Raw genomic sequence first — 11890 nt, forward strand, 5'->3', positions numbered from 1 at the left:
GCGCCGGCGAGAAACAAAATAGTTTCTTTCACCCTGATGCCCCTGTTACCTAGCAGTAAATTGATACCTGGGAGATAGACCAGTGTTACGGGCTGCTTCTTTGTGTGTGTGTGTGTGTACTCACCTAATTGTGCTTGCGGGGGTGTAGCTCTGGCTCTTTGGTCCCGTGTGTGTGTGTGTGTGTGTGTGTGTGTGTGTGTGTGTGTGTGTGTGTGTGTGTGTGTGTGTGTTTGATAAAAATAGTTAGTAGTTAGTAACAGTTGATTGACTAACAGTTAAGAGGCTGCGGAAAGAGCAGAGCTCATCCGCCGCAAGCACAACTAGGTGAGTACAGACCAGATGAAAAAACAAATCTTGTAGTCAATTACTGCCACTATATTATGAGGCAACAATTGAACAGTTTGTTAACATATAAATTCGTCATTGCCTCTCACATCAGCAATGGTCTCATTGACACCAAATTGCAACTGCAAATTGCCAAGATTATTCCTCTCTGTTCACCTTTTCTTTAGATTTTATTGTTAGTAAACTTGTGTGCGGATTTTGAAAGTAATCTCATGAATATGTTCAGTCACTTGCTGCACATACGTTGTTTAATTATATTATTTCAAGTGATAAAATCCATAATAGCGGTGATGAGGACTCGGACCTATGCGTGGGTGTTCCCAAGCACTCACGTGTCAATTTACTCATTGAAACATCACATTAGTGTGATTACTATATCAAATAACATTGTTATTATTCATCAATGAAAATTCCGCTGTAGCGAATAACGTTGATTCTATAATAGTCGTTCTGTGGGGGTTATTTGGGTAAGGTAATTATTCTGTCTTAAATCACTAATGGACTGTAACTAATGGCAATGTGTTGCACAAAACCCCACAGTTGGGGGGGGGTTAATTATTTACTGATAAAATTAAAATAATTCAGTGCCCTCTAAATTTAGGTTCTATTTAATTTGACAGTTAAATTTACTTTGTTTATTTGTTAATAGGCACTGAATTATCTAAACTGTCGTTAGTAACAAGGTATTAAGTTTTAATTGGCTGAGGGAATCCGTAGGTCAGAACAAGCGCCACCAACCTGCTCTCTTACTGCCCAACCTACGTCTGAATTTGGCCGTTTGCCCGTATGGCCGAAAATGGACGTAATTTGAAAATTAAAAAATAAAAATAAATTGAGGATTTTTTTTTTCCAAAACAGTAAGTTAAGGGTCCTCTGGTAGGTTAAGTGGGCTGGAAATTTAGCTAAATTTTCAAAACGTCATGAAAAAGTTTATTGAAAGTTAACTCTCCTAACCTTACCGAGTAAGACAGAGGATTCAAACAAAAAACCAGACAGTACATCACTTTTGTGTTCCAGCTGGCCCGACCACCAGGGTGTTTAGACGTGGTCGCCAAGCGCTCCCCAGTCATTCCGTGTGGGAGGGTGTTGTTGTTGCGTTGGCGCCATGGGGACCCCCTCCCCTCTATTCGCCGCTCTGATACCGTGGGTCTGGAGTTTTCTGGACGTGCTTCTTACCTAGCCCTTGAGATTGTCCTGTTGGATATGCTGCGTGTGCATGTTGCCGATGTGAACGGGCTCCAACTGTTGTCCACCCATCGGGCACTTGTTAAATTTAATTCCGCTGCTTTCTATAGAGACTGTGGCCCGTTACGATGGGCGCTCCTTTCCTCTCCATGGGGATGGTGGTACCATCACTATCTCTGACCGGTGCTGCTCGGTGACGTATGTGGCCCTGCATGGTGTTTTGTTTGAAGTCACGGAGGCTTTGCTTCGATGGTATTTTGGCCAGTTTGGGACTGTCGTTTCCATCCAAATGAACTCCGTCTCGGTCGGCACATGGCGTGGTGTCTCGTGTGGGACCCAGACTCTCGGTCTGCGGCTCAAGTCTCCTGTTCCCCCAGCGGTGACCTTGATGGGCTACACTATGCGGGCGTTCTGCACAGGACAGCCTCAGCAATGTTTTCGTTGTGGCATTGAGGGGCATCTGGCAGCTGATTGCACTGGGGTCGCGGCTGCATCTATTAATTTGTTCCAGGACTAGGATTTTGCCCCGTTGGTGGCGTAGGACCTGCCGCCTCATGATGGAGTAGGTGGGGAGGTTACCCTGCCGCCTGCTGACCCGGTGGTGGCTGTTGGCCAGGCATGTGTGGACGGTGGTATACACGACGAGGTAGTGGTGTGTGCGGCTCCGCCCCCGCAGTCTGTCTCGTCGCTTCCACCGGCTTCTGCACCTGTTTCCAACTCTGCGCCTCTGTTGCTTTCGACGTCTCTGCCGGCGCCCTCACCTGTGTTGGACCCTTCCCCTCCTGCGGCCGCGCCTGTTCCTTCTCCTGCCTCTTCTGTGGGTGGCGGTCTCGTCCCCTGTGTTGTTGAGGCTGACATTCTGCGGGGTCGTGCTACCCCGGTTGGGGGGCAGTCTACCGCTGGCTCTTCTCGGGTGCCTCCTGCAGAGGGTGACAGCTCCGATGATCAACGGCCTGTCTCCAAGCATTCACGTATGGATGAGGGTGCTTCGCCGCCTCGTTGGTGGGTAGAGGAATGTGAGGATGCAGCGAGTGTCGATGTTTCTTCTGAGAGCTGTTCCTCTGTAGAGTGCGAGGATGGTTAGTCTGGTATTTGGTGTGAGTCCGATGTATGGTGTGGGCCCTGGTGTGGCTCCTGCTGTTGGGGTGGGGGCCAGTGTGGGGCCGGTACCTCTTGCCCTGGGTGCGTCGCCCGCGTCGGATGGTTCCGGTTCCCCGTGGGGGTGGTTCCCCCTTGCGGCGTTGAGTGGACGTGGTGACCTGGTGATGGTATTGAAGAAAGCTGCACGCTCTGAGGATTCCGTGCCCCCTCCCCCGTCTCCCGTTTCGTCTTCGGCGGTTCTGCCGCCCCACACGTCTCCAGCCATTTCTTCTGTGTCTCATGCTTTGTCGGGAGTGGTGTTGCCGCCTCGGCAACCTCCGCCCGCTATTCTGGTGTCTCTTGCTTCCTCGGCGGCGGTGTTCCTGCCTCCCAAGTCGAGTTCTTCATCTTCGGTGTACCGTGGTTGGGCGTGACCGCTTTCGTCGGATGTGGTGCTTCCCGAGTATCTAGAGTACCCACGGTGTCGTGAGGGCCGTTCACCTACCGAACTGGAGTACTTAATATGGGAGGCTTATAAGCGGAAGTATCCGTCGTGGAAGTTTCCTGAGAAATATCCTCTTTGTTGACTGTTGTGTGTTGTGGGGTTGCTTGCGCTTGGGTGCGTGGGTGTGGGGTGGGGTTGCATGTGTGTGTCTGGGTCGGGGGGTTTTGTTTTCCGGTTCCTGCGTGTTCCGGTTTTTTTTTCTGCTTATGGGTTGCTTGTGTGGGGTTTGCGTGTGCTTGTGTCTTTCTGTATATGGTCTGTGTGGTTGGGTGTGGTTTTATACTTCCAGCTCTGTGTGTAGTATGCGTGGCTGGTTGTGCTATTGTGCTGCTGTAGTGGTGTGTTTAGTGTGGTGGTGGTATAACTTTTGTACTTGTGTTCTTACGGCCTTTTGGTCGTTGGCATGTTTTTTGTGCCTTTTGTTTGTTTGTTGTACTTACGGTTCCCTGTGTGGTTCTGTTTTCTGTTATTAATGCCTTGTGTCCTGTAATGCTTTTAGCTTGTCTTATGTGCCCGTGTTGGGGTTTGTTATAATCTTTGTATCACGTATATTTCTCTTTGATTATTCTTGTGTTTGGGTTCTTTGCCTGTTGCGTTCCTGTATCCTGTATTGTGTATCATGTACTCATGGTTTCTTGTATGTGGTTTTTATGTTTATATTTTGTAGTTTTCTCTTATAAATAAAAAAAACTTTTGTTTTCCGATGTCAATTCAAATTACGTCCATTTTTGGTCGTAGAGCGCATATGAGCATAAAGTGACTGTATTTTTAAGTGAACGGGTTGGGCTGATCACGCCGACCCGTAGTTAAGGCCCGACTAACAAGTCCTGTTGAAACATTTTGCATTACTAATTCAATAATTTATACAATGTATCAGTATCTAACAATCACGCGCTGATTCAGTGGTTAGTTCCAAATTAAATCAACGAAAACCTCGTTTCTCACATTAAGTGTTGGTGTTCTGACGCTCCGTGACCGCTCTCGCTCCCTAACATAACTCAGACACAATGAAATGGTCAAATCACAGGTCAGGGTGTTAGGTAACTTGTCTACTGTGAGGCGGAGAACAGCCACAACTGCCCAGCACGAAGCTATGCAGATTTTCGGCAGCCATATGAAGGGAATTTGTGTTAGGAACCAACGCGCCAGCTCTGCCGACCTGTGGTATATAAGCCGGTAATGGCGTCGCGAACCTCTCTTCCTCCCCGACTCCTGAGTCAGAGAGAGAATTACATTGTTTATAAATTGAGGCCTCTAAATTATGATTATTTATAAATCGAATTAATTAAGAGAATAACTTGTTGAATTATTAAAATATGATACAAATTTTATCAACTAATATATTAGTGAGACGTAACTGGAACAACTGCAGTTCTACAATTGTCTCTGGTGGCGAGGGAGTCAGCTGACGCCGCCCCGACCTGAGAATGTGGCGGCGCTCTGCTACGCTCTTACTGAATGTGTATTATTGTGTACGGAACACGAATACTCGGAGCAATTTAATTTAATATCTAATGTTTACAAATTATTTATCATTTAAACAAACCACTTAACATTTAAAAGGGAAATTATTTCCTAAATTATTCCCTTCCTTAATTGTGTAACTTTGTCCTTGTCTGATTACATCTTGTCTGTCCCTACCCTTCACCACCTTCCCTACCCTTCACCACCTTCCCTACCCTTCACCACCTTCCCTACCCTTCACTCTTCCCTACCCTTCACTACCTTCCCTACCCTTCACTCTCTTCCCTACCCTTCACTCTCTTCCCTACCCTTCACCACCTTCCCTACCCTTCACCACCTTCCCTACCCTTCACCACCTTCCCTACCCTTCACCACCTTCCCTACCCTTCACCACCTTCCCTACCCTTCACCACCTTCCCTACCCTTCACTCTCTTCCCTACCCTTCACCACCTTCCCTACCCTTCACCACCTTCCCTACCCTTCACCACCTTCCCTACCCTTCACCACCTTCCCTACCCTTCACCACCTTCCCTACCCTTCACCACCTTCCCTACTCTTCACCATCTTCCCTACCCTTCAACACCATCCCTACCCTTCACCATCTTCCCTCCCCTTCACTCTCTTCCATTTTCTCACTACATTCCCTACCCTAGCTACATTCCTTTCCCTCCACCATCTTTCCCACACTTCAACTTCTTCCCTACCCTTCACCACCTTCACTTCCCTTCACCCTCTTCCCTACACTTCACCAAACTTTCCTACCATTGACCAACTTCCTTTACCTTCACCACCTTACCACCCCCTTCACCACCTAGTCAACCTATAAGCACCATCTCAACCCTGCATAACCTTCCCTACCCGTCACCACCTTCCCTATCCTTCAAAACCTTCTCTACCTTTCACCATCTTCGCAACCTTTCATCACCTTCCCTACACTGCATCACTTCCCTCCCCTCACTACTTTCCATAACCTTCACCAACTTTCCTATCCTTCACAACCTTCCCTACCATTCACCACCTACCCTACCCTTCACAATCTTCTCCACCCTTCACGACCTTTCCAGCCCTAAACCACCTTTCCGACCATTCACCACCTTTCTAACCATTCAACACCTTACTTACCCTTCACACCTAATCACCCCTTCACCACCGTCCCTACCCTTCACAACCTCCCCTACACTTCATTAACTTCCCTACCCATCACCATCTTTACAATCCTTATTACCTTCCCTACCTTGCACCACCTAATCAACCTTTCACTATCCTCCCTACCCTCATTACGTTCCCAACCCTCACTAGGTTCCCTTCCCTACCTTCCCTACCCTTCACCACAACCCTTTCCCTTCACAATCTTCCCAATCCTTCCTACCTTTCCTGCCTTGCACCATTTAATCAACCTTTCACCATCTTCTATACCCTTCACCGCCTTTCCCACCCATCACCACCTTCCCTGCCGTTCAAAACCCTCCCTAACCTTCACCCCCTCTTCCCTTCCCCTTCACAACCATCCCTACCCTTCACCACCACCCCTTCCTCTGGGGAGGGAGGGAACTCTGGGTGGTGCTGGGGGAGGGTTGTGGGTAAAGGGAACTTTGGGTGGAGCGGGAAGAGGGTTGTGGTGGAGGGAACATTCCCTACACTTCACCACATTCTCTACCCTTCAACACCTTCCCTACCCTTCATCCACTTCCCTTCCCTTCACCACCTAATCTACCTTTCACCACTACCCCAACCCTTACCAACCTTCCCTACCTTTTACCACTTTTCTTACCATTCAACACCTTACCTACCATTCATCTTCCGTACCGTTCACCACCTTCCCTACCCTTCACAACCTTCCCTACCCTTCACCACTATCCTTACCTTTCACTCCCTTCCCTATCCTGCACGCTATTCCCTACCCTTCACAATCTTCCCTACCTTCACTAGCTAACCTTCCCTTCACTACCTTTCCTACTCCTCACCACCTTTCCTACCCTTCACCACCAACCCTTGCCTTCACCACCAACCCTTCCCTTCAACACCAACCCTTCCCTTCAACTCGTTATCTACACTTTACCACCTTATCGACCCTTCACCAGCCTCACTACCCTCCACTAACTTCCCTACCTTTCACAATATTTCCTACGTATCACCACCCAACCCGTCTCCACCTCCCCTACCCTTCACCACCTTCCCAACCCATCACAACCTAATCAGCCCTTCACCACCTTCCTTACCCTTCACAATCTCCCCTTCCTTTCACCATTTTTCCCACCCTTCACCATCTTCCCTAACGTTCATAACCTTCGCATCCTTTCTCAACCTTCCCTACCCTTCACATCCTTCCTAACCCTTCACCACCTTCCCTTCCCCTCACCACCTTCCCTTCCCCTTCACATCCTTCCTAACCCTTCACCACCTTCCCTTCCCCTCACCACCTTCCCTACCCTTCACCACCTTCCCTACCCTTCACCACCTTCCCTTCCCCTCACCACCTTCCCTACCCTTCACATCCTTCCTAACCCTTCACCACCTTCCCTTCCCATCACCACCTTCCCTACCCTTCACCACCTTCCCTACCCTTCACCACCTTCCCTTCCCCTCACCACCTTCCCTACCCTTCACAACCTTCTCTATCCTTAACCGTTTTACCTTCTCCATCACCGAATCAACCCTTCACCATCTTCCCAAGTCTTCACTACCTTCCCTAGGAGCAGGGGGAGGGTTGTGGGTGGAGGGAACTCTGGGTGGAGCAGGGGGAGGGTTGTGGGTGGAGGGAACTCTGGGTGGTGCAGGGGGAGGGTTGTGGGTGGAGGGAACTCTGGGTGGTGCAGGGGGAAGGTTGTGGGTGGAGGGAACTCTGGGTGGTGCTTTGGGAGGGTTGTGGGTGGAGGAAACTCTGGATGGTGCTGGGGGAGGGTTGTGGATGGAGGGAACTCTTGGTGGTGCTTTGGGAGGGTTGTGGGTGGAGGAAACTCTGGATGGTGCTGGGGGAGGGTTGTGGATGGAGGGAACTCTGATTGGAACAGGGGGAGGGTTGTTGGTGGAGGGAACTCTGGGTGGAGCAGGGGGAGGGTTGTGGGTGGAGGGAACTCTGGGTGGTGCAGGGGGAGGGTTGTGGGTGGAGGGAACTCTGGGTGGTGCAGGGGGAAGGTTGTGGGTGGAGGGAACTCTGGGTGGTGCTTTGGGAGGGTTGTGGGTGGAGGAAACTCTGGATGGTGCTGGGGGAGGGTTGTGGATGGAGGGAACTCTTGGTGGTGCTTTGGGAGGGTTGTGGGTGGAGGAAACTCTGGATGGTGCTGGGGGAGGGTTGTGGATGGAGGGAACTCTGATTGGAACAGGGGGAGGGTTGTTGGTGGAGGGAACTCTGGGTGGAGCAGGGGCAGGGTTGTGGGTGGTAAGAATCTTCCATACCCTTCACCACCTTCTCCATTCTTCACCACTTTTCTTATCCTTCAACACCTTTCCTACCCTTCACCCCCTTCCCTACCCATCACCATCTTAACTTCACTTCACCATCTTACCTACCGTTCACGCCTTTTGGTCACCACCTTGCCTACCCTTCACCTTTTTCCCTATCTTTCATAACCTTCACCACCTTCCCAACCCTCACAATTTTCCCTACTCTTCACCAACTTTCCTATCCATCACGTCCTTCCCAACAATTCACAACCTTTCTTACCCTTCACCACCATCCCTACCCATCCACACCTTCCTTACCCTTCCCTCGTCCCAACCCTTTCACCACCTAATATACCCTTAACTGCCATCTCAACACTTCATAACCTTCCCTTCACAACCTTTCTTACCCTTCACCACCTTCCCTACCCTTCGCCACCTTCCCATCCCTTCATCAATTTCCCTACCCTTCACCTCTTTCCTTACCTTACTCCATCTTATCGACCCTTCACCACATTCCCGACCGTTCACCACCTTGCTAATCCTTCACCTCCTTCCCTACTCCTCAATACCTTCCATTCCCTTCACCACCTTCCCTTCCCTTCACAACCTTCCCTACCCTTCACAACCATCCCAACCCTTCACTTTCGGTACCCTCCATCAACTTCCCAAATCTTCGCCACCTTTCCTACCCTTAACCATCTTCCCTATACTTCACAACCTTCCCTTCCCTTAACGACCTTTCCTACCCTTTACCACTATCCCTACTCTTCACCATTTTTCCCAGCCCATCTCCACGTTCCCAACCCTTCTTCACCTTCCCTATCTTTCATCAACTTCCATTCCCTTCCCTTCACGACCTTCACTAACTACCCTACATCTCATCATCTTCTCTTCCTATCACCACCCTACCCGTCACCACTTACCCTACCCTTCACAATCTTCTTTTTCCCTTCACCACCTTCTCTACCCCTCACAATCTTCTCCACCCTTCACCACCTTCCCTACCCTTCACCACCTTCGATACCCTTCACCACCTTCCCAACCCTTCACCACCTAATAACCCCTTGTCCCTTCTCTTACCCTTCTCAACTTTCCCTACCGTTCACATACTTCCCTACCCGTCACTATCTTCCTTACCCTTCACCAACTTACCTACCCTTCACCACCTTACCTACCCTTTACTATCTTCCCCACCCTTCACCACCTTACCTACCCTTTCCCACCTTCCCCACCCTTAACAACTTTCCTTACCTTTCACCACCTTCCCTACCCTTCACTACCTTACCAACCCTTTATCATTTTCCTCACCCTTCACCACCTTCCTTACCCTTCACTATCTTCCCTAACCTTCACCACATTGCCTTCCCTTCACAACCTTCCTTTTCCCTTCACCACCTTTCCTACCCTTCCCCACCATCTCTTCTCTTCACCATATTCCCTATCCTTTACCATATTCACCTGCCCTCACTACTTTCCCTGCAGTCAGTACGATCCCTACCCTTCACCCCCTTCCCTACCCTTCACCACCTAGTCAACCCTTCACCACATTCCCTACACTTCGCCAACTTCACAACGCTTCACCATATTCCCTACCCTTCAACACCTAAGCAACCCTTCACGACGTTCCCAATCCTTCACCACCTTCCCTATCTTTCAGAACCTTTCCTACCCTTCAACACCTAGGCAACCCTTCACCACGTTCCCAAACCTTCACCACCTTCCCTATCTTTCAGAACCTTTCCTACCCTTCACCACATTCCCTACCCTTCATCACCTTCCCTAACATTCACATACTTTCCCTACCATTCACTACGTTCCCTAACTTTCACAACCATCCGTACCCTTCATCAACTTCCCTCCCATTCACGACCTTCCCTGCCCTTCAAAACTTTCCGTAACATTCTCCACCTTCCCTACCGTTCACCACCTTCCCTACCCTTCACCACCTTCTCTACACTTCACCTGCTCTTCACCATAGGCCTAATAGGTCGACTTCGTCCATGTCACTTTCCTAAGACCCAGGCGACTGCCCCTCAAACGTGGATAGAAAGAGAGATACGGACATCCTTATCATTAAAGCTATTTCACACTGCAGTAATACGAATCTTCCTTGACTTTGTAGGTGGTGAACATGTCCAAGTTTCACAAAGCACTTGGGCCAGGCATCAACACTTCCAGCCCAACTATGAAACACCGCCAACCTCGCTATATTTTATCCATCTGTGATATTGACTTTATTTGCATAAGTTTACCCTTCATGGTATATAGAATTATTTCTATATTTTTGTGTATTAATTTATTTATTCAAAAATTTCTGATTCAAAATGAATTAGAAAATGAATAAGTTCATTAATTTATTTATGTTGATGACTGGATTGGTGATGGTAGGAATGGTGCAAGTGTGGATGACAAGCCAGGAAGCGGAGAGACATACCCACCTGCATCTCCTTCGGCTACAGGTTCTTGAGTGGCACAAGAACTAATATAGCCTCCTTCACCTGCTGAGGCAGCTGGCCGTCTTCCTCCACCTCCTCCCGTCTGGGATTGGCTGTGATGAATCGCTGCTCGACGGTGACGTGGAGCTGGAGCCTTTCTGGGATAGTGTGCCCTTCGTGGGCACATTCCTGCGGCACCAGCAGACTCTCCGGCTGGTGAGGGGTCTGAAGGACTTCCTGGTGCAGGTCGGAGAGGTGCCTGCAGCGCAGCCTATTGCAATTTGGAGTCGTTGGGAAATTCTGCCAATTTCTTTGGTTATCTTAATATTTTTGTTTATTAATGCCTGTCCGCGACGTGTGGCCCGTCATCGGGACCGTGACTGCATCGGTGTACAGCACAAATTGGCTCTCACCGCTCCCACAACCCTCTGAGCCACGACATGATGCCACAACCCTGGGAACAACCCTCTGAGCCACGACATGATGCCACAACCCTGGGAACAACCCTTTGAGCCACGACATGATGCCACAACCCTGGGAATAACCCTTTGAGCCACGACATGATGCCACAACCCTGGGAACAACCCTTTGAGCCACGACATGATGCCACAACCCTGGGAACAACCCTCTGAGCCACGACATGATGCCACAACCCTGGGAACAACCCTCTGAGCCACGACATGATGCCACAACCCTGGGAACAACCCTCTGAGCCACAACATGATGCCACAACCCTGGGAACATCCCTCTGAGCCACGACATGTCACAACCCTGGGAACAACCCTCTGAGCCACGACATGATGCCACAATCCTGGGAACATCCCTCTGAGCCACGACATGTCACAACCCTGGGAACAACCCTCTGAGCCACGACATGATGCCACATTCCTGGGAACAACTCCATGAGCCACGATCTCAGGATAGAGAACCATCAGGAGAAAGTGCCAAGTAATTAAGACAATATAGCCTTGAAAGGGATCAGGATAAGATTTGGGATGGGACTGAAGGATGGAATGGTGCGTAACCACTTGGAGGGTCGGGGATTGAACGTCGACCTGCATGGAAGGAGACCGTCGCTATACCGTCTACCCCAAGTGGTTGGGCACACAGCGAGGAAGAAGCACAAGTGAATGACAATTGTGGGAGCAGCGGTGACGGCTGCCTCGGTGCTGTGTCATGGTGAAAAGTGTTCTCGATGGTTTCGTTTGGCCAAAGTGGCTGTGTGTGTGTGTGTGTACTCACCTAGTTGTACTTGCGTGGGTTTGAAATTGAAATTGAAATGAGTTTTTTGAGGTAAAATACACACAAAGGGATGAGGTAGCTCAAGCTATTCTCACCCCGTTCAGTACATCGTGTTAATATATACATAGACACACTTCACAAACAATCATATTACCAAACATTCTGAGAGATAAACATCTACATTTCCTTTTGCGGGGGTTGAGCTCTGGCTCTTTGGTCCTGCCTCCCAACTGTCAATCAACTGGTGTA

Source organism: Procambarus clarkii, chromosome 53, assembly GCF_040958095.1.
Source record: "Procambarus clarkii isolate CNS0578487 chromosome 53, FALCON_Pclarkii_2.0, whole genome shotgun sequence".
In the NCBI taxonomy this organism is placed as follows: Eukaryota; Metazoa; Arthropoda; class Malacostraca; order Decapoda; family Cambaridae; genus Procambarus; species Procambarus clarkii.